This window comes from Echinops telfairi, unplaced genomic scaffold (genome assembly GCF_000313985.2).
Source record: "Echinops telfairi isolate 266 unplaced genomic scaffold, ASM31398v2 ScPeMD7_7458;HRSCAF=8496, whole genome shotgun sequence".
Lineage (NCBI taxonomy): Eukaryota > Metazoa > Chordata > Mammalia > Afrosoricida > Tenrecidae > Echinops > Echinops telfairi.
The window spans coordinates 18,850,611-18,873,674 of NW_022111358.1; positions in this window are offsets into that span (position 1 = coordinate 18,850,611).

Consider the following 23,064-nt stretch of genomic DNA (forward strand, 5'->3'; position numbering starts at 1 on the left):
AAAAATGAGGACCTAATGCCGGGGGCTTAAGTGGAGAGGAAATGTTTTGAGAATGATGAGGGTAATGAATGTACAAATGCTCTTTACACAATTGATGTATGTATAGATTGTGATAAGAGTTGTATAAGCCCCTAATAAAATGATTTTAAAAAAAAAGAAATTGTCATCATGTTTGGTAAAGTGGAGGGCCAGCAGAAATGCAGGAATCCTTCAATGGGATGGAACGACACACCAGCTCAACAACAGCCTCATGAGACTGCCCAGGGATCAGGCAATGCTTCGTTCTATTGCACGTGAGGGGTCTCTAAGCTGGGGCCAACCAGACAGCGACCAATAGCAACAAAGCATCATGTCCACAGTCCCTAAATGGCAGGGCAGGGAGTATACAGGGGGATGACCCATTTGGAGTAGACAAGGAGTTTGAAAAGGCTTCTTGGGGGAAGGCAAGTTTTCACCGTCCGTCGAATGGAATGTCTTCTGCTGCACAAGACCTCTTTAAAGTGTAGAAGAGCAAGATTCTAACTCTGAGGAGGAAGCTATACCAGGTACACACCGTGGTGTTTTCAATTTCTTCATGTGCATGTAGAAATTGGACACTGAGTAAGGAAGCCCTTCGGAGAACGGAATCATTTGACTGATGGTGTTGACAAAGAATATTGAATATACCAGAGACGGACCGAAGAACCAACAGATCTAACTTGGAGAAGGTCTGCCAGCAGGTCCAGAGAAGAGAGCGTGTCTGATGTGCTTTGGACACGTTCTCAGGAGGGACCAGCGCCTGGGAACGCACATCCTGCGTGGACCAAAGATGGCCTTCAACGAGATGGATTGACACAGCAGCTGCAATGATGGGCTCAAACCTCACGGTGACTGTGACGGTGGGACAGGATAGGACAGTGTTTTGTCGCTCCGCGTCGGAACCTACTCACTAGCACCTAACGGCAACGACAATAGAACGCCATGCTCCAAATCAAAAGAGAGTTGGAAAGAGGGCATGCCAACAAAGGCTCAGGGTCATGGGTCACCAAGGACGGTTAGTACAACTCCAAATAAGGCCTGGAACCAGGGAAGGCTTCCAGTGCAGTCAGGACAGACAGGAGTGGAGGCCGAGGCTGCACGCAGCGGGACCATAAAAGACCTTGTTGGTCGTGTCCTACCTACTCCCCCTCTCGGCAGCCAGACAAAGAGAGGCCGTGCGCCAGATGCTAAAGCGGCAGTTTGAGACTGGAGAGAACAAGCTCGTCAAGACAGAAGCCCCGTGCTGTCAACCTCAAAGGGGACCCTAAACAGCCCAAAGGAACTCCAGCGCAGAAGTCCAGCTCTACAGCCCAGTAACTTGAGCGTGTGTTGTTGCTGCAGGACGGGATTCAGAGAGCACACAATGCCCAGTGTTGAAATCGCCTCTTTGGAAGAAGAACGGGTGCACATCTGGGAAAGGTTAGGGTCACGCATGTAAATGAGGGAGTGGAGCCCGTACCTCTGAGACACTCTGTCTGTGACGTCAGTCGTGCTGGCTTGGACAGAGGCCGCTCTCCGGAGCAGCACTCACAGGCCCATTAACTGTGTCCAGGCTGGGTGTTTATGTGGAAAATGTGAGGCCAGGAAGTGTCTCCTAATGGTGATTTGGAGGTTGTCAAGTGACCCTTCTTTAGTCGTTGGATTCGTTCTCGCCTCCCCAGGCCCAGGAAGGTCTGAACGCTCTCCTATCCTGGCTGAGTTTTTCTGCCTCTCTCTATTTCATCACTCTTAATTTTAAAAGGAATATACCCACTTCTATGCCTTTTGGACCCCTGTACATTAGAGATCTCTGCTTTTCTCTTCCTTCCTCCTCCTCTCTCTCCTAAATACCCCCGTGTGTCCCCCTCTATGCCTTTCATGAATCGTCTCCATTCTCTACATGATAGGTCTCCCTTGCGCTCTCTTCCCGCCTTTGCTTCTGCCCCTGCCTCCCTCCTTCCCGTGGGCGTGGGCCCAGCGGGGAAGTGAACTTTCAGAGCACATACAACATCGTGAGTGTTTTGATTGTCGAGTCTCTATTCCTTCAAACTCCAGCGTGCAGGCTGTCCCCTGCACAGGCTCCATCACAACCAGCCCCAACGCCAAGTCAGAAGGAGACAGGAAGCTGGGCCAGCATCAGCCCTTCCCCCTTCAAATATCAACCAAATCCAATGAAAAGGATGACAGATAGCAAACTATGTGCATAGGAAAATATTCAACACCTGCACTTCTCCCTCTCTCTTCTGAAGCCTCCCTATCCCCAACACTCGCAAGGCCATTGTCATCCACCCCACATATGAACTTGGTATACTAGAGGCCTGCTTATAGCTACTGTTGTTAGGGTATCATTGATTGGCCTGCTCTTTGCCATTTCAGTTCATTCCTCTCCATGAGCAGCCTTAGGCCTTGATAAAAGATAGAAGAAAGTCCGAGGCTGAAGGTGAACCCCAGGTGCGTCCCAAGGAAGGGAGGCTTGAATAACTTCACAGATTGCCTGGGATTGTGGAAGAGTAGGAAGAAGACCACAGGCCATTGAGTGGCAGGGTTGGGGATTTCCTAAAACAGTGCTAAAGAAGACCGGGCAACTAATTACATTTAGAATGAAATTTCAATCGAATTTTTATATTCCCTCACTGATCTGTAAGTATAAATGGTTTCATAGTAATGATTATGTTTTCACTGCTGTGTTTGCCTAATGTCATCTACTGATTTGTTTTTTTCTTCTAATAACTAGACTCTCTAAGAAGCCTTGATAATGTTGTTGGGTAAGTGTTGTACTGGTCATCGCAGGGTTGATGGTTCAAAACCCCCAGATCCATTACGGGAGAATGAAGCCATCTGGTCATGCAGAGAGTGACAGAGTCAAACCCCCCTGTAGGGTTCCTGTGAGTGGAATGGGTTGCATGGCGGTGGGCTTTATAACTACCCGCTAGAGCAGCGGTTCTCAACCTGTGGGTCGTGACCCCTTTGGGTGTCAAATGACCCTTTCACAGCGGTCGCCCAATTCATCACAGTTGCAAAATGACAGTGATGAAGTAGCGATGAAAATAATTTTATGGTTGGGGGGTCACAACCACATGAGGAACTGTATGAAAGGGTCGCGGCTGAGGAAGGTTGAGAACCACTGTGCTGGAGGAACCACTCCTACTAGACTTCCATGTGACTCCACGTGGGTCTGATGCTGGTTAGCATGGCGTCAGCTCTGGAGTCATGGCAACCTCACGCACAATGGAATGAAATGCTGCCTGGTCTCGACCATCTGCAGGATCAGCTCAGACTATGCCGTCCTGCTCCATAGGGTTTTCATTGGCTGACTCGGGGAAGCTAATCACCAGGCCTTTCTCCCGAGTTCATCTCAGGCTGGAAATGCTGCTGGAACCCGCGTGGCAACAATCAGCACTCAACCACCACAGACAGGGGGCAGCTGTGCAGGAGGTGCATTGGCCAGGCATTGACTCCAAGTCTGGGTAGAAGGGGAGAATTCTACCATGGATCCAAGTGAGCCTCTCACAGATCATTCCCTAGAATTCAGTCTGATGAAATGTCCTCTCATGCTTACTCTGGGCTTGATCATGTCACTAACTTGGGCCAATGGCACATGAGCAAGCATGAGGCATCCAAGGCCTTATCAGCACTTACCTATTGGGGCTCATCCTTTCAGAACAGTTTGTCCTGGAACCCAGCTGCCCTGCTGTGAGAAAACCCAAGCAATCACAGGCTGAGGCCCAGGCAGTAGTGAAGGGTGGTCCTTGGCCAACAGTCCCATCTGAGCTCCCAACATGCCCCTCTTGAGCTGCTGACAAGAGCTGTGTCCTGACTACTGCAGACCAAGTTCAATAGTCATGTTCTAAGTACTACAGACCAATCAAGAGCCATGTTCTAACTACTGCAGACCAAGTTCAAGAGCCATGTCCTAACCACTGCAGACCAAGTTCAAGAGCCATGTCCTAACTACTGCAGACCAAGTTCAAGAGCCAAGTCTGTGGTAGTTATATAATCATTTGTCAATTTGAGGATTAAGAGTGAAGGGGTGGAGGCTAGTCTGTCAATGAGGTCATAGCCAGTGAGGCCTCTGTGTGGGCATGGCCTTCTCCTGAGGATTCTGGGAACTCCTGTATTCCTCCTTGGAGGTGGGAGATACTTTCTAGCCTAGCTCACTCTCTGGGAGACATTTCAGCTGACAAAACACATGGAACTACACTACTGCCCTGAGCTGGAGGAACCACGTGGAGACCTCTGCCAGTGCTGAATGCCTCTACCACCACTGGATCCACAAGACTTTTCACCCACTGGCCTGTGATCTTCCTGCATCCAGCATCATTGCATGTGTTACGTCAGTCTGAAGAGGAATTCATAGACTGGTACTGGACATATGGGCTAATATCAGACTTATGGGCTTGGACTGGACTGGGATGCTTTCTTTATGTACAAATGCTCTTGTATATAAAGCTCTTTCTTATACACATATGAGAGTCTATGAGTTTGTTTCTCTAGTCTACCCAGACTAACACAAAGTCTTACTGTGTTAGCTGATAAATCTTCTAAGAAGTATTTGATGTTCTGCACAGCTATTGTCAGAGTACCTCAGTAGTAATATTACCAACCCCCAAACTGTTTTCTTACATGTGAGTTGCCCATTGTTTCAGGAAAGCTATCGAAATCACAATGCCTAATCCTTCATGGCTGGTGTGAGTACAGGGAATTTCCTGAAAGACAGACTTGTCTGAACCTTGTTGGCAACCTTTAGTGTTCAGGCAGACATGGGGAATATCATGAACATTAAACAAAATAACACATAGAGCATGTGGCACAGGGCCTGACATAACATTAGTGCACATGCCATGTTAACAATTATCTTTGTATTATCTGGTAATTGTCATCATCCTTATTTCTAGGTATCATCCTTATTTTAGGCTAAAGAACATGGAGACCTTAAGATGTGTTGTTAATCTCCAAAAAAGACGTATATGCAGCTATTTACAAATGAAAGTGGTCCTTTTACCCCCGTCTTTAATAACAGCTTCATTAAAATGAAGCTTGGAATCTAATTCACATCTCAGAAACTCTACCCACTTAAAGAATGCACCATGAAATGATTTCAGTATATTCACGGGGTTGCCCACCCCCCCTCGTGCGTGACTATCAGGTTCTCCTATTAGCAGTCACTCTCCATTTTCCACCAATATCCCAGCCCTGGGCAACTTTGCTGTCCACCGTTGTGTGCCACTGAGTGGACTGCAACTCATTGAGGACTTAGAGGACATATGAGAACTGTCCACAGGGCTTCCTATACCATCATCTGTAAGGCCACAGATCACTAGATCTTTTTCCTGTGAAGTAGCGCGTGGGTTCAAACCACCTACCTTCTATTTGGTAGCCCAGAGCTTAACCCTTGAGTTGCCAGAGCACCTCCTAGGAAACTAAGAATATTTTCCCCCCGGCAAACTTGCTTATTCTGGACATTTTATATAAATTACATCACGCAGTACCAGTCACAATACCTTTGTGACTGGTTTCTTTGACTTAGCATAATGTTTTCAAATTTCATCACTACTGTAGTTTGTATTATTACTTCATTCCTTTTGATGACTAAATAATATTTCATAGTATGGATGTGCCACATTGTATTTTTTCATTCATCATTTGAGTTACTTTTTGACTGTTACGTATAATACTTCAGTGACAATTGAGATGCAAGTTTTTGTATAGACACCTGTTCTTATTTCCAGAATGTATTCTTTCATTTTTCAGAGAACATTCACTAAGTCTTAAAGGAGAAAAGGACAAGACAAAGACAGATTATCCAGATGAGAGAGACTATTGGCACGAGGCCTTAAGGATGTCCAAAGGTTTACTAATACACAGAGCTTTAAAAGAGACCGGGGCGGTCAAGGAAAAATGTCACAAATGCTTAATTGGTGGCAGAGTAATCGATTCGTGTTCCAGGTGGGATTACCAGAGTGGAGACCGGGCCACGATTAGGATGCGTACATTGTGGTCGACAGAGAAGTGGCTAGGACTGGTTTGGCGGTCTACTGAGGGCAGTTGGGGCACGACTTTATTAGAGCTCATATTTACGGATCTAATTAGCCTTCTGTGGCCCAGAGCATCTTCCAGGCCTACTAAACCCCAGAAAACACGCTGCGATTAAAATGTGGGGAAATCCCATTAGAAAAAAAAAAAGGAAATATAGAAAGAAACAAAAGTTTTATTTGATGGCCGTTATGCTATATGGCATGACCGACTCCGCAGAAAATAATAAACTTGTTCATTCTTAATAGCTAGACCGAGTGAAAGGGTATTGAGAGAAAGAAAAAGCTGTATGGCTCACTAAAAAGTAGCCTACGTAGGAAACAGTAATTTATAGCAGTTAAAAACCAAGTCTTCAAGACACCAAGACTCTAAGGATTATTTGTGTGATGTGTTTGCTGAGTCTACTCCACCCCACAGAGACCCTATAGGATGGAATGGAAGTGCTCCTTGGGGTTTCCCACACTGTAAATGTTTGCAAGAGCAGGCAGCCTCCCCTTCTCCCATGGAGCGGCTAGTGGGTTTGAACCGCCAATTTAGTGGTTAGCTGCCCGATGCTTATCCTCCACCACTACCGAGGTCCCTTTTCTTCCTGGTTATCACCTACTTATTCTGGAAAGGAAACTTTCTTTATGAAGGTGTCATAGAATTCTCCCACTCAGGAATGTTGGATATCATCGTTCCTCCCGTCCACTCTAGGATGGACGATGCTCATGCTGTTTGCATGACCCCGAATGTTTGTGGCACCATGACTTGTCCCCAATTTTGCCCCTCGCTAGAGCGTTTCCTAAGGGCATGGGAAGAGCATGAAAGCATACCTGCTTTATTCAATGGCTGGCTCCACACCTGGCATCCACTAACTCTAAACGGACTTAATAAAATTGAGATGATTAAGAATTATCTAATTAAATGGAAGCATACAACTTGATTATATAAGAAGAAAAACATTTTTTAGCTTACTTGCCTAGAAATATTTAATCTGTTTTCCCTAAAATCCTAATAAGATTAAGGAATTAAAAGATTCAGCAACTACCTAATAACAATGAGTACAGAAATGAAGAAAATGTTCTCAAATTGATTTGGTGGTGATCGCAGAACTCTTTCATGTATTAAAATCACTGATTTGTATGGCACATGAATAATATCTTAATATAACAACAACAAAATCAGCAACTAGTTTTTTTTCATTTACAAAGAATAAGAGAAACAGAAAATCTGACGGAGGGACATATCAGAGGAAGGAAAAGTTGATCTTTCAAGCACTCAACTGTGACCTAAAGAAAGTACATTTAGCTATAGTGTTGTTGTGTACCATTGAGGCTACTCCAACTCATAGAGCCACTAGCCACAACTGCCCATAGCTTTCCCTATGCCATAATCCTGATGGAAGCAGTTAATTGGGTCTTTGCTTTGTGGTGTAGCTGTTGGGTTTAAACAGTCAACTTTCTGGTTAGTAGCCAAGCTCCCATTTAACCATGAGCCCCTACGGCTTGTTATGTTTAGCAATACAACAATAAAAATGAGTCATTGGGGAAAATTGGAAATGTTAAATTTGGTCATTTTCATGATTTAATTTTGTTAGAGGCATACAAATGCCATAAAAGCATAAGTTTAATAAACTAATAATTGCACAGATATTTTTTCAATTTCAAGTTCTATTAATATGTAATTGACATATTATACAATGAAATTGTCCAAATGGATTAAAAAGACTTGTGCCATCGTCACCACAGTCAATCTTAGATCTTTTTCTTCCTTCTTGTGCTTCTTACTATTAGCTCCCCTGTTCCTCCGCCCCAACACCCCAGCCACAACCTCAAGAAATAGTAACCCAGTTACTGTCTTTACAGATTAATCTCCTAGATTTCATATTTTAAAATAACATGCAAAGAACAAAATGAAAGGGAGAAAAATCTCAGTTAAAAAGATAACAGAAAATAATAAAAACTAGAACAAAATTTAAATGGGTCAAAAGGGAGAATATGTGAAAAGGTGCTAAATGTAAATATAACTGTACATCTTTCTACACAGATATTTTGAGAAAAAAAAGTATTAATAAATATAGAGCAAAAACAAAGCCATCCCGAGAAAACACAATAGTGTATATATATATTGTGGTTATTAAGAGGAGATACATTTTTGCAGAGTTCCATAAAATGCTTAGATTTCAGAAACTAAAGTATTTAAGACCGAGAGAAAAATTAATGAGACCACTGTTAAAAAAAAGCCAGTGAATGAGTAAGATGATAATAAGGACTTTTCTCACTAAAAAAAAACTTGGCGAACTCATTGCTACTGTGATACATATGTGTCATATTTCAAGAATTAAACAAACGCCTCAAAGCATTCAGATGTCCGCATGGAAGAGGAGAGAAGGAAATGCCCACTAACATCTACCTCAAAAGCAACAGGATACTTTACTTGAATTCCCAAGCCCTCTGTAGCTATTGGATATGAAAACAAAATGTGTAAGAAGATATCGCGCAGATCTTCCAAAATTGATGAGGAGAGCAATGAGCTGGCAGGAAGCCGTTTACGTGCCGGTGCTGGGACAGAAAGGCAGGAAACGGGATGGACACTGCACACTGCAGCCAGATACTGAGTGTCCTTCCCTGGCCATTCCAACTCGTGGAAACTCCTGCATGTCAGATTCGGGTTTCCACTGTGACCCATCAGAAGTAGCTTGCGAGTCCTTTGTCCAAAGTGCCTCAGGACGGGGCAAAGCACTACCTTTTCAGGGAGTAGCTTAGTGCATCAAGGAGCGCTTAGCCATTTACCTGCCACCGACTCTTTTTTCTTAAACAACATGGAAAAGAACAGGAGAGAACCCTTTGGCTCTGCAGAGAGACAGCACAAGCAGAAGCATGCTGCTTAATAAAAAGAATGCAGAGATAAAGATTCCTAAGTTAAATTGAAACCTAGTTAACTCCTGCAATATGGGAAAACCATGGCTTGTCTGGTCATAATTCTCTTCACTGGACAAAATTCATTTTTGTATCACAGCAGTTTTCTGCACATTTATTCCTAACTTTACGGAGTCTGGGCTTCATTGGTGGTAAATAGTATGGCAAGTGAGATTCGGCTTTCCTGTGGAGCGGTGACACAGTGCTCTGTGACTCTCAAAGGACACGCGGATGTCCGTTCTGCATCTTTTCAAGTCTCCAGAGGTCTCCCTGAGCACAGTGAGCAAAAGCAGACACAGTCTCTACCCTCAGGGGCTCCCATCGAGTCACACACTCATGGCGCATTATCAATGAATCACACACAGAATGTAGATCCCAACTGGGCTGGGCCCTGGAAGAGGAGAATGTGGTAGGTATGGGAACTTCTAGCCGGGATTTATCAAATCAGCAGGACAGAAAAGGCAGCCAGAAGGGAAGGGGCATAGCGGGAGGTTGAGAGACTAGAGATAAATGGTGAATCGGAGTTAAATAGTTGGATTCCCTTTCCACTCCCACCCACACATCTCCCCACATCTTTGAGCACCATGCGTATACCCAAAACTAACCAAAGCCAACCCATTGCATCGAGCCCGTGCTGACTCATAACAACCCCATGGGGCAGAGTAGAAGTGCCCTGTGCGTTCTCGAAACTGTAGCTCTTTACCGGAGTAGAAAGCCCCCCTTTGCTCCCTGAATATGCCCATTTCCCTCAAATACGGATACTCAGAAATTCTTGTCTGCAAAAAACAGCTTGATGGTGTACTTGGATGGCTGATGGGTAACTCCAATTCAAGCAGAATTCTCAGTGTTGCCCCTCCCAAACATCTGTCCTCTCCCTCACTTCTCCTTGCAGTAAGTAACGCCACCATTCACTCATCTATCAGAACCAACATTTAGCAGTTACTCCCCACTCGCTTTCCCTCATCTTCTCACCCCTTTCTAATAATGGCATCAGTTAATAGTGCCCATTCTGCCCTCATATTATGCCAAGCCAAGGACTTTGCACTGCGTTCCCACTGCCCTGGTCCGAGTCACCACCAGCCTCTCTGTCTCCTGAGCCAGTTCTCTCTTGCCCCCGAAGTCCATTCTCCACACAACGGCCATAGTGATCCTTCATGCACTGCAATCATGCCACACCCCACTGCTTCTCAAAACTCTCCAATGGCAATCAGAAGAGCGCCCCCATCTGTTCCCGTGGCCTTATGCACAGTGGTCCTACAAAGGCTGCCGTGACCCCCAGTCATTATTGCCACAAGGTTTTCAATGGCGAATTCCTCCGAAGTGGGCAGCCTGTTCTTTCTTCCTCGTCCGTTCTTAGGCCGGAAGCGCTGCTGAAACCTGTTCACTTTGGGTGACTCCGCTGTTGTTTGACATACCAGTGACATAGCTTCCAGCATCCCAGCCACACCCACGCCACCACAGTACCACCAACTGACAGACAAATGGTGGAAGATAATTATTAGTAATAAATAAAACCAACTAGCAAATGCACTGCCATAGAGATGACTCTGACTCACAGTGATCCTATGAGACAGAGCAGTGCTTCTCTCTCTGTGGACACAGACTGCCAGCTCCTTCTCCCAGGGAGTGGTTGGCCAATTCAAACCACGGCCCAGCACTTACCCGTTGTCCTCTTAGGGCTTCAATGCATAGCAGGGGCTAGGGAAAGACGGCCTATTGAGCCATAAACAGGAAAGGAAGAGTAAAATTCTGACTGAAGGAGATCTGAGGAGCATGAAGAATGAGAAGGAGAACCTCAGTGTGGTGGGAAGGCAGAGCTCAGAGATCATGAGCCAGCAGGGTGAAAGGACGTTTTGAGAGCAAGCAGCAGCCCGGCGATCCAGCGCTTGGAGGGGGTTTGTGGCGTCTGGTCTCCACACAAAGAGTAGTGAGGAAATGCAGACTCTTCTGCAGGAGGAGGAGGAGGAGATGGTCATCTGGTGACCTTGAGTTCAAAATGAAAGAGCCGCAGAAATCTTTTGAGAATAACGCTGCTGCTGTCGGGCCAGGCCGCCTTGGTCTAAGGAGGGCAGAAATCCTTGGGTCCACATCAGTTCTGTTTTCTCTCCCACACCCTGCTGCGCATGACCTACACGGGCATCCTGGGTTCCAGCCTGGTCACTGTGGCATTGGCTCACCATCGGAACACCCCTTCACTTCTTCGAGGGCACCTTGTTGCTGTCACGCAGGCCCGCCCCGTAGGCTGTTGGCTCTTCATGAAAAGCCATTCCAAACCCCAACCCATTGGCCTTTTTCATGCTCTTCAGCCCATTGCATCTTAGCCAGCTTAAAGACCTCCCCCAGCCTTGATCTTTGATCTTCCTACCCATACTATGTCAACACCCACCGTGAGTGTAACAGCCAGTCACCATCGAGTGGATTCCTACTCACGGTAAGCCCTAGATGTATCGTCAGAACTGTGTTTCATCAGTGCCTGACTCAGAGGTAGGCTGTCAGGCCTTTCTTCTGAGGGCAGACGCAAACCTCCAACCTCTGGGTCACCAGCTAAATATAGTCACCTTACATCACCTCGGCGATCCATATCTTGTAACAGCTCCCAGAACTGTTCCTTTACAGCCATAGTTACAAACACCTTGTTGTCAGGGACCATGGCATTGGTTCCAACCCATAGCTACCCTGCATACAGCAGAATGAAACACTGCCTTCTCTTAAATGTCAGACAAATAAATTGTGTTTCACTCTGCTTTCCCTATTAATTTGCACTCCTTTGTGCATCTTTCTGAGCCTACACTATGCCACTGATGAATCATTCCGTGTGTCTCCCTCCCCCGATACACTGTAATGCACAGCACTCATTTAATGGGTGCCCACCAATCTGAACACAATCAATGTGCTGGGCTGGGCTCTGTGGCAATGAGAAGAAGCAAAGAGATCATGTTCCTGGAAGTTGGGCTCAAGTCTAGGAAACCCAGAGCGTGTAGGGATCAAAAGGGAGAAAACACATGGGGCACGACAAACAACAGCGACCTCACTTCCTAGCTAACGTGTGGAAAGTCATGTAAGTGCTACTTCTGTCAATCTCTCCAAGTAGGCTTTTAATTGGATTGTCATGTTGAGCCCTGTCTTTGGGAACTTGTCTCTGCTTTGAAATGGCCTTATGCTGCTATCGGGAATACAAAGATGAGTCCAAAAGTATTGCCAGAAGATCATGAGAACCTTTATTCAATAAAAGCATTAAAAGATGCAGCCATTGTTTCCCAAAATAGCCTTCGCCCAGGTCTAACACACTTCTGCAGGTCGTGCTTCCAACTCTCGTTCTCACCCCCTGTGCTCTTCCTGTGCTCTTCCATTGACACCGCGTCTGAACAGCAGTTGGGCAACCGCATTGAGCAACTCAAGCTGTTTTCCTGTTCTGTGTTTTTTGAGTTGGAAACACAGCGAAGTCTTAAGGGGCATGATGGGGACTGTAGAATGAATGGGGTAAAGTTCCTAATGACGTTTCTGTTGGCCAGCCCTTGCCACCCTCCAAGAACGAGAATTTTCATGATAGGAAAGAAATCCCTTGGCACACCTCTTTTCAATTTCCTTCAGACTTCTTCATCGTAAGTCCCCATGGCCACCCCATCTTGTTCGGGAATATCTATCGAGACGATCTCTTTAGGTTCTCAGAAACTGTCCCCGTGACCGTCTGAGCTGACCTCTCTGCCTTGAATTTCACTAGCCAGTAGCTCTCGTCGGAAGCTTTTTGATTGGACCTTTGTGTGTGTGTGTGTAAAAGGCACTCTAATGAGGCTAAGACAAAGGCATCACGGTGCAAACTTGTCTGTGGCCATCCACTGATTGAACAGCCATATTTTCAAATGCCTGATCCGGAATAAGCCCGCACACGTCTGGGCTGGAGGACTTTTTGGCTTACCTGCATCAGTGAAGACTGTGGATGAGCAGAGACCTTCCCCCTCCAGTTCCCATGATCCTCCGCTTGAAGTCAAGGTCGGTCTCACTTCATTCTTCTAGAGCAGCCTCTTCTCCTTTCCAGCTGCTCCTGCTGGCTGCCATTCATCGCAGTCTTTTGATGGAGCAAGAACTCAGATGGTGTTTGGGTACACACTGCAGAAAACTTCAGCAATCCTGCATAGGAGCCAATGAACCAAAGCGTGGTGTCAGAAGGGAATGGGAGGGGTAAGTTGCTCGAACCAACATCAAATAAAATGGACTCTTTTTGAATGGGACCCTCCTAGTGAGTAGTGAGAAACTACCAATCCCACTTCCTTCAGTCTCTTAGCATTTGACACACCCCCATCCCTGCCCTCCCCCCCATGTAACCAAAGGAGGCCTGGTAGTAAAGCAATTACACTCTCAGCTAGCTGCCAACCCAAAGGCTGAGCATTTGAACCCACCAAGCATCTGTGGAGAAGAAGCACATCGGGGTCTGCTTCTGTAGAGATGTCAGCCTAGCAAGCCCTGTGGGCCAGTTCACTCCATCACATGCGGTCACTGTGAGCCCAAAATGGGCTCAATGGCACCCAAGGACAGCAACCATATCCCTGAGCTGGGATTCGGTGAGGTAGCTGTGTCGGTGACTCTGAGAGGCGAAGGGCTTCTCACCCTCATGCCTGTAGCACCAGTGGACCAATGTTCGTTGGGAGTAGAAGAAGGAGGGCTCACTGTTTGCAACCTTTGAGTTCTTTGTCATAGTCAGAGGGGAGACTTGGAAGAAAGATTCCCCCCACCCCCACCCCTCCCTGCAGAGCCTGGGGAAAGACTGCAGCTGAACGAAGATCTGGAAACAGCTCAAAGGCAGTGGCTGTCTTGTTCTCCACTTCCAGGGAACATGATCAGCCGGAGCCCTTTGCTCTTGTCACAACAGGCTGTTCTTTTATGGAAGGAACTTCATTTCCAAGAAACCTGTTTTGCTTTACAAGCCAGACCCTGGCCTTCTCCCTCTCCCAGCCTACCCTTCCCTCATCTCACCTGCAACTCTGTCTACAGGTGCACCTGCTCCTGCCCTGCCCAGGAAATGAGCTGCAAGGTGCCACCAGCTCACCCTGCGATGATACCAGGCCTGAGGGTCACAATGGCTAAAGTTGACAAACAATGACTCCCCTGATATGGCCTTTTCTGGGTCACGACCTTCTCCCCAATGTTACTAAAGGGGCAATTGACCGCATCTCTTTTGTGGACACCAGTCAGTAACTTGGAGGGAGTACCCCGTGTGCCTACAAGCAGGCTTGCATGATATTTAGGGAGATTTCTGAAGAGCCGTGGTCTGACAAGCAGGATAAAGTCAGATGTCTGGGTAGGTCCAGATGTCAGCCAGGGTGCAGATGCCACCTCCCTCAGAACTCATGGACGTGCGCAGAAGACCAGAGCATCCTCTGGTGCTCCACAGGGATGCCCGGAGAAGTCCCAGGTCAACCAGAATGAGCTAGGTGGCCTGTGTGCCATTAAGATGTCCCTCACTGATGCCTCAAAGACCCACGTACTTCTCTGCATGCTCCTGTCACCCGCATTTGTTGGGATGGGGTGGTGGGGGCCGTTGAGTGATATTTTCTTCTTTCTGTCTCCCTTGTACTTTCCCTCCCCCATGACCTACCCCAGACACCTTCTTTTCTCACTTTTTTTCATCAGTCTTACCCATCCTAACCATGCTAAAAGGCTTCCTACGTTCTACCTCACCAGTGTAGGAAATCGTTTTAGAATTCACCCAAAGTCAGCAGAGGTCCCTGTTCTTAGACTGAAAGGAGATCCCTGCACTCCTCTCACTGGGATCCTGCTCCTGGGGGAAATCCAAAAGGCTCCTCAAGTTCTCCAGGGATTCCAGGAGAGCGCAAGCCTCTTGGCCAACTCTCCTTCTAAATGTTTGCTTCCCCGGAGGTCGGAGGTCGGAGGTCAGAGGTCGCTAACGGGGAGGGTTGTTGATCCAGAGGCTGTCATGCTGCTGCTTTCCCCCCCAGGTTCACTCAGACAACGAACCAGCACCTTCCTCGGCTTAAAAGACAGCACTCATTCTCAGTGAGCACGTATGCGTGCACGCATGAGGAGATGGAGACACAGACAAGTTCATAGTCAACACAGAGCACACACACAACTTCTAATTACACGTGGATATCCTTTCTTAAAAACAGAATGGCCCAACCATAGCAGGATTGGAGATTGTCATCGACTCACGAGCGCATGTGATGAAGGAGGGGATGGGGCAGTGCTTTGTTTTGTGGCGCAGAGGCTCCCTGTGGGTCCGGAGCTGACTCGATGGTACTCAGCAACATGTCAGGAGTAATGACCTCATGATGCCCTGGCGGATGCCTTCCCAGGGGCCCCTCTTCTCCCTTTCACCTCTCTTCGTTATCACTGCCTCGTTAGATGAGTCTTTGTCATTCCAAAAGGGTCATTCCTTTCCAGAGATCCACTTTTCTTAGAAGATCGTTGCAAGACTTATGTTTAATTATGAAAGATCTTAAACATTAAGGTACAGAAAATGATAGCACTGATATTATTTTAAATTTTAACACTTTAAAATAAGATATAAAGGATGCTAAAGTAGTGTCAAGAGCCTTGGTTACTCATTGGGCTGCTAACTGCAAGGTCAGCAGTTTGAAACCAGTAGCTGCTCCATGGGAGGGAGATGAGACTTTCTACCCCCATAAAATTATAGTCTCAGAAACCCATGGGGGCAGTTCAACCCCATCCTACATTGTTGCTATGAACCAGAAGAGGCCTGATGGCAGCGGAGCTTTCTTTTAGAAAGTATTGACATATTTGTTTCAAGTCTATCTCTCATTCTCATGTATGTTTTATACCTTTATTATATACGATATACAAAAATAGTATCAGTTGTGATATTTATAATATTTTCATGAGTGGTGTATTGTACTGAGCAGTATTTTGCACTTAGCATTTAAAATTTTGAATTTTAAAATATTTTTCATATACAGCTAGTTCATAAATGTTAACTCCTGTGTAGTATCAGTCCGTTATGTGAGTCAATCACAGTGTATCGATTTGTTTCTCTCCTGGTGGACACCTGGGATGTTTCTAATTGATCTCACTGCAAACTATGAAATCCTGGAACTGTTGCCCTCTCAATCCTGGGTAGACACCTTGAGGCGGATTTGCTAAGTCAAGGACCCAGGACATACATCTGTGAGTCAGATGAGCCCAGTGTCTATGACAATGAATAGGTAGCCTTGGCCCCGCCCAGGGGCACAGCAGGAATCCTTCAGGGTCTTGGGGCAGTAATGGAATCATGGGCACCGTCCAGCTCAGAGTGAGAAATGGGGCAATTGTCACCTGCATGGTGACCAAGAGGACCAATTGTCACCTGCATGGTGACCATGGTGACCAAGAGGGCCAAGAGGACCAATCTAACCATGCATTGTGAGGCCATGAGAGTGCCAACTCATTCCTCCCATAGGACAAGTGCTGTTCTGTTATGACTGGTAGTTATATAAGCAGATGCTGGGAGTCCCTCTGTCACAGGACACGCTGCATTCTAATTTTAGATTGTTTTTTGCCGGCTAGTGAGTATGAACCTTGTGAGGAGGACATTATCTGACTCTGGTTTCTATTCCTCACCATCAGAGACTGGAGCACAATTACTTAGAATATAGTAGATACTCAAGAAAATCTTCTAAATGAATTCATTAAGATAACACCTCCTACGTTATGAATAGTCATAATGAGTTAAGAAGTAACCCAGGATAGGTGGCATTTGATATCTACTTTTTGGCCTAAGAAACAGTAGTGACTACGAATAACTCTTCCAGCATATGCCAAGACTCTGGTGCACATGTTCCCTCAAAGAAGGAGAGCTTCGGAAACGCCTGGCTAAGAGCCTTCCCTCCACAGGACACAGAGCGCATCCCTTCACATGACTCACACCAGGACTCTCTGAGCTCAGTAGAATCTCCTGAGACGCGAGTCGTTAGCCAGTAACCACCCATTCTCCAAACTGCTGACTTCACTGATGAAAACAGCCTCTCCCCTACCACCAGAACACCCTGAGTTCATCCCCTCGAAGGCCAAGAAGAGCACTTACCATCATTGCCTCTGGCGCAGCCCAGGTCACTAACAGTCTCTCGGTTTATTGGGCAGGGCCCACACACACCATTCATTTTCAACTAGGTTAAGAAGAAGCTAAATAAGCTTTTCTCCTCTTTCCTTGTTATTCGATATTAATATGCCCTATTTGTTTCCTGATCCAAACTTATAAATTATAACTTCATCAAACTGACAACTATACATGTACTTGTGCATATATGTTCAATCTGTCTTCTCACAAGTACAGGGATCCTATTGTTCTATTCACTAAGAGTCCCCTGTATGAATACAGGCACATAGTAGGCACTCAAGATTCTGTGTGTGTGTGTGTGTGTGTGTGATTTACTTGTAATTAGTCGAATGAAACAACATGTCAGGTAGCCAGGTTTTATTCTGGGTATTTCTCCCTATTAAATCTAACCAGCTGAAAGTAGGTTGCAATGAACATTCAGAGAAGGCTCAAAGGGAAAGGGATCACATGCAGACAACACGAAACGGAGAGATGATTCATCCACATGTTTGGGAGGCAGGGACATGCTACTGTCTGGGGAACATGGCTTTCTGTCCAAACCATCACTCTGTTTTAGTATTAGGCAATTGTAGTCTCAACTTTGAGAGACTAATTGTAAAAGGAAAGTTGGGAGGAGAGGAGGATGGGTGAAAGAGGAAAGAAGAAGAAAAGGAGGAAGAGATAGCAAAGGTTCAAGATGTTCTTGCAATCAAAAGCAAATGGATCACCAGGGGAGAAGGGATATCTCGTGAAATATTTGGAAAACTTTATTCCTGGAACTAACGTGATTTGGAGGAAAGAGTTTGGCCGCCAGACCCAGTCCCTGATGACAGAGACTGTCCGTATATAAATTATGTCTCTTTCAGCAAGAACTGGTCATACCACTTTCTTGTCCTTTTTCCTGCCAGTGTCTCTAGGGATTCTTGCTGGATCCTTGCCACACTGCCTTCCAGAAGTACGCAGCATGCCTCAGCCTCTGGTTGGCTTCACATATTGTCAAGATTGGATCTGGGTGTGCCTATATTTCATGGGATGCCTGGTTCTCTTCCAAAGGGAAAAGTACCGTGGGGATGAGAATTGAAAGAAGCCAAAAGAACAAACAGATCTCTCTTGGAAGTACAGCCAGCATGGTCCTTGGAGGCAAGGATGGCGAGACGTCATGTCACGTGCTTTGGACGTATGATTAGGAGAGACCAGTCCCCGGAGAATGACACCATGCTTGGTGAAGTGCAGGGGGGTGAAAAAGAGGAGGGCCCTCAACCAAGTGGATTGGGCCCGTGGCTTTGACAATGAGCTCCCACCTGACCATAGGGAGAATGGCACAGGGCTTATATTTGCCTGTAAATGGGGACTCCGTGAGTTGAGACCAACTCCACAGCACCCGACGAAGAAAACAACATTCGTCCTGGACCTGCTCGATAGCAGGTATTTGAAAGCTGTTAAATTCACCAATCCTTCAAACACCCCTGTTAAAATGATTACTGCCCTCATATTACTGATGAAGGCGGTAAGGCTAACAGACATTAGATTTTGTTTCTTAGCCACCGAGTGAGTAGCAGCCTGTCTTCACTGCTCTGGTACCTTGCAGCTACAAGGCAGGAGAACTTTTGAGATCAAGAAAGCGATCTCACTGTTGCCAGAACGAGGTTTTTCTTTTCTTCCTTTTTTTTTTAATAGAAACTTATTATGTCACTTCTCTGCTAAAAACATTTCCCGAAACAACTCCCTCCTGTCTTATTATCCTGCTCCCTCTCCTGGAAATGAAAGTCCTTCAGCCCAGAGCCTGAAGGTGTCACCCAGAGGTTAGTTTAAATAACAACTCCTGTTCAGCATTCCCTTGTCCTCAAATCAGTGACTCTTCGACTTCCCGGAACAACTTGGCAATCTCTGCCATTGAGCCAATTCTGACTCTTAGCAACCGTGTAGGACAGAGATGCCGAGACCTTAAATCTTGACGGGATCAGAAAGCCTAACCAATTCCCAGCAGAGGGGCTGGTGGGTTCGAACTATTGACCTTGTGGTTAGCTCCTTGGTGCGTAGCCCACTACACCACCAGGGCTCCTTTCAACTCCTGGGAAGGTTGCTAACATTTTAATTCCCAAACCTCACTCTCAGAAATGCAATATCAGTAGGTCTGGGAGGAAGCTTGAAGCATCTCCGTGGCAAACTATCGTTTGAAACGATTCGGAAGCAGAAGGTGCCAAGGGTCACCTGAGAGCTATCTGAAGCTTTAGGACTTCATTACACTCTTAACTTCCTCTTCGGTGCACTTTCGTCCAGCAAACATTTATTAAGTAGTCACTTCAGTCTAGCACTTTTCTGGGCACTAAGGAACAGAGCCTGCAAGAAAATAAAGTTCTTGGTTGCATGAAGCGTCCCATCTTGTTGGTATAAAAGCAAAAACTAAACCAATAGCCATAAACTGACCAGGGTGACTACAGAGTAAGGAGCTAGTGCTGAGAGCTACTTCAGTGTTGTTTCTTCAAGGCGTCCTCCTTGAGGAAGGGGCGCTGTCGGGCTTCTTCATCTCTCCCCCCCAGTAGCAAGGACCGTGCACTCACGAAACAGCTGTTGAGCAGCAGATGTTGTTCGCGTCATCCCTGGTTTAAACACGTTGATGGGGATGCACCTTGGAGACGTTTTCTAATGCCGGAAGTTCTAGGTGACTTTTGTATCTGTGGGTTTATACTTCTCATCACATTGCAAAATTTCTGGACTATTATATCTTCAAACATTTTTTCCACGTACCCTCGTTTCCCCTCCCCTTCGGGGACTCCAATTGCATGAAGTTAGAAGTTACTTCAACTCACTAAAGATGTGATGGGGTGGGGGGGGAGTTCCTATGCCTTGCTATAGAAGTCCAGGAGAGACCATGCATGCATGGTCATCTATATCACCTACATATTTAGGGTAACTATAAGGAATCTATTAGGGACAGAGCAACTATGTATTTTCCAAGTTGGGTAAAATGATATGACGCCAAATGTAACTCCAAAGATGTTTTTCCAACAAGCTATTCATTGAAAGGATGCTGCCAGAGGACGTAAGTGTCTAATTTAAAACCCCACCTACGAGAGGAATCTCTTCAAGGGTATCCCTAAAAAATGGTCTTCTCACTCTTAGCATGAAAACTCTACTGTTAAACTCCAATCTCTACGTCGGTTTTAATGCTAGTCTTTAGAATAAAACAGTCAATCTGCTCTTTACTTAACAGCCCCTCAGATATTTTCAGACTATGACGTGATCTTTTCTCCAGGCGAGTCTATTTCTCTGTAGTGGATTTATCCAGTCTTCATTCCTTGCAGGCACAGCTCTGGAAGCTCTCAGTGTCCTGTCCACCCTGGTTCGGACACACATGGATTCCCGGTCTTCCTTTTAAAAGCAGTGTCCATGACGTTGGGAGATCTCTTTTCATGTAAATTACATACATACATGTGTGAGTATGAATTCTAGACATATGTGCTTTCTTAACATCACTGACAAAATGTGCAGCATATTTAGCTTTTAAACATTTATTTTCACATAAACAGCTGTCAATATAAGTCTCGCCCCTCTTGACCTCTCTCTACAGCCCACACGCAATATTTTGTATTTATCAAGATTGACTGTTTTATTACATATACAGGCCAACTTTATTCCATTTTACTTTCATTCTTGATCCACTCTTCCAGTCTTTTATCTTTTTCTCTTAATTTTATATATATTTTTGCAATCATGGCCTTTATAATACAAGAGAAAAAGATAAGAGGCATTGGAGAAGGTGGGATCAAGTCAGGAGAAAGCAAGCAGAAAATACTACTCTATTGTATATATAACATCAGAGATTAGTCTGCCAAAATAAATGATTGAAATCAAAGGCAAAAGGGTAGGGTCAAGAGACCAGTATACTCCGGGGACCCAGGCCCTGTGCTATCGAACACTGGGACACTGAGCTCTGGATCTTCAAAGTGCATGGCACTCTCCACAGGCCACAGCAGAGGGATGCAAGGTGGAACTCTCACTGGGTGAACTAAGCTCTCCCCCAAACACACCTGTAACCCACGGACTGAAGACTGAAACTACGTGGTGTCAGAAGAAGCAGAAGACAGCTATGCCACTGTCGGAAGGATGACTAACATTTACTAACTACTTTAACACTCTGCTTGAGGTATTATATTCGGACAGTCCTGTGTCTGACACTGTCACTGAATATTATCGTAAGTTTTGCCTGACCACAAACTCCCATTGTTTGTGTAAAGTGTCCAGTCACATAAGGATTTATTCTATACAAATCAATAATCCATGCATTGTAATTCATAGTTGGCCTATATTTCTTCAATCTCTCTCAATAGTGTTTTAAAATGATTACCATGGGCTCAATTAATGACACTGTAAACAGAAAGTTCTTATGCTCCAGGGAGATGATTGCTAAGATTCCCTACCATAAAATGAAAAACAGATGTCCCTATGGTGAACCAGATGCAGATAGAAACCATAGATTCAGGGATGGATTTGGGGCTCAAACTTAATGCTAGCTCCAATCTCAGAACAATTCATTTTTAGACCATGGTCCTGCTTAATACTCACTCTCATGAAGGAAATACAGAGGAAATGGGTTCTATATCTATAGCTATAGCAAAGTGTGGTGAAGAAATTAGATTGTGTCTGGTTATTAGAAAGAATAGTGTCTGGGGTCGTAAAAGCTTCTTTTCAAACAAGCAGCCATCTAAGTGAGATGTCAACTAAGCCCACATTGAAGAAGCACACCAACATTTGTGATCCAAGGATTGTAAACTATATCATCCCAATCTAAAGGAAGGAATAGTTTCAGGGCTCAAATTGAGAGATTCTGGTTTTAAAAGGCTATGGATGACAGTGGAAGCCCAAAATACATTTGAAGGATCTACATAGGGAATACACATCCAGTAATTTCCCTCGAGCCATAACTGAGGGATGTTAATAACTTTGTTATCAGACAAAGGGTATTAGAGAGATGCCTATAGGAGATTAAAATGATAAATCTGGCTTGAATGATTAAAAACTTGCCATCTGATCTACCTTTTGATCCACTTTGTGCTTGCTCTGGTTTTTAGTATTTTCAATGTTTTTCTTTTTCATATTGGGGTTTATCTCTGTGGTAGTTTGTCATTTTGGGTAGCCACTCAGTTATGCATTTTTCTATTTTTTTTTTGGAATACGAAACCAACAATAGATGAGTGCATAGAGAAAATAACTGCAATAAGGGTACCTGGGGGTGTAGTGCAAGGGAAGTGAGGGTGGAGGGTAATGATACCAAGGAGTACAAGAAGGAAGAAAATGTTCTGAAGGTGACTGTGGTCAATATTGTAAAACACAGCTGGATAAGATACGATGTCTGGATGAGGTCCTAGTAAAATGGCATGAAAAGAAAAGAAAATGAAGTCAGCTATTAGTCAAACCATTCTCCAACCTACTTAACCCTGTTTGATGTTATACATTTCACAGCCTCCCCGAGGAGCCTGCGATTAGGATATGAGAGATCACAAGATGTTAGACCACATGCATACTTCAGATATTGCCATCATTAACCTGTGCAATCCTTCTCACCTGCCTCTTTTCATTCCTTCCCCCTCCCCTCTACCCCCCCTCATTTCCCCAGGAAAGTGTCCTTCCACAGCAAGTGAGTATTACTTAGAACCAACGCACATGACAGAAAGGACAGGCACATCTTCAGGTCCCCCCAAAACAACAGTACTTTGGTCAATGAGCCAAAAGTCACAGGGAAGGAACCACCAGCGCAACGTGGAAAACATTATCTAAGTCATATTCTGTCAAGGATCAAAACCCCACCCTAATACACATTCATGGCTATTTCTGTGAAATCTTTGATATATTCATAATCCCATCCATTTATGTCCTGGGGTGCATGTGTAAAATTGTAACCAGCGCTTTTTTGGGGGGGGCAGGGGGGAGGTAGCCTTCACAGCTCCAGTGTTGGCTTGTTCCTTGCTTGATCAAGTGAAGTAAAGCCTTCGCCCGTTGCTTGCACCCAGTCTCGATGCTAGTCTCAGGCCAGCTGGGTCAGAATCGGGTGGGTAACATTAGGGTCAAGTCTTGATTCCTCCAAAA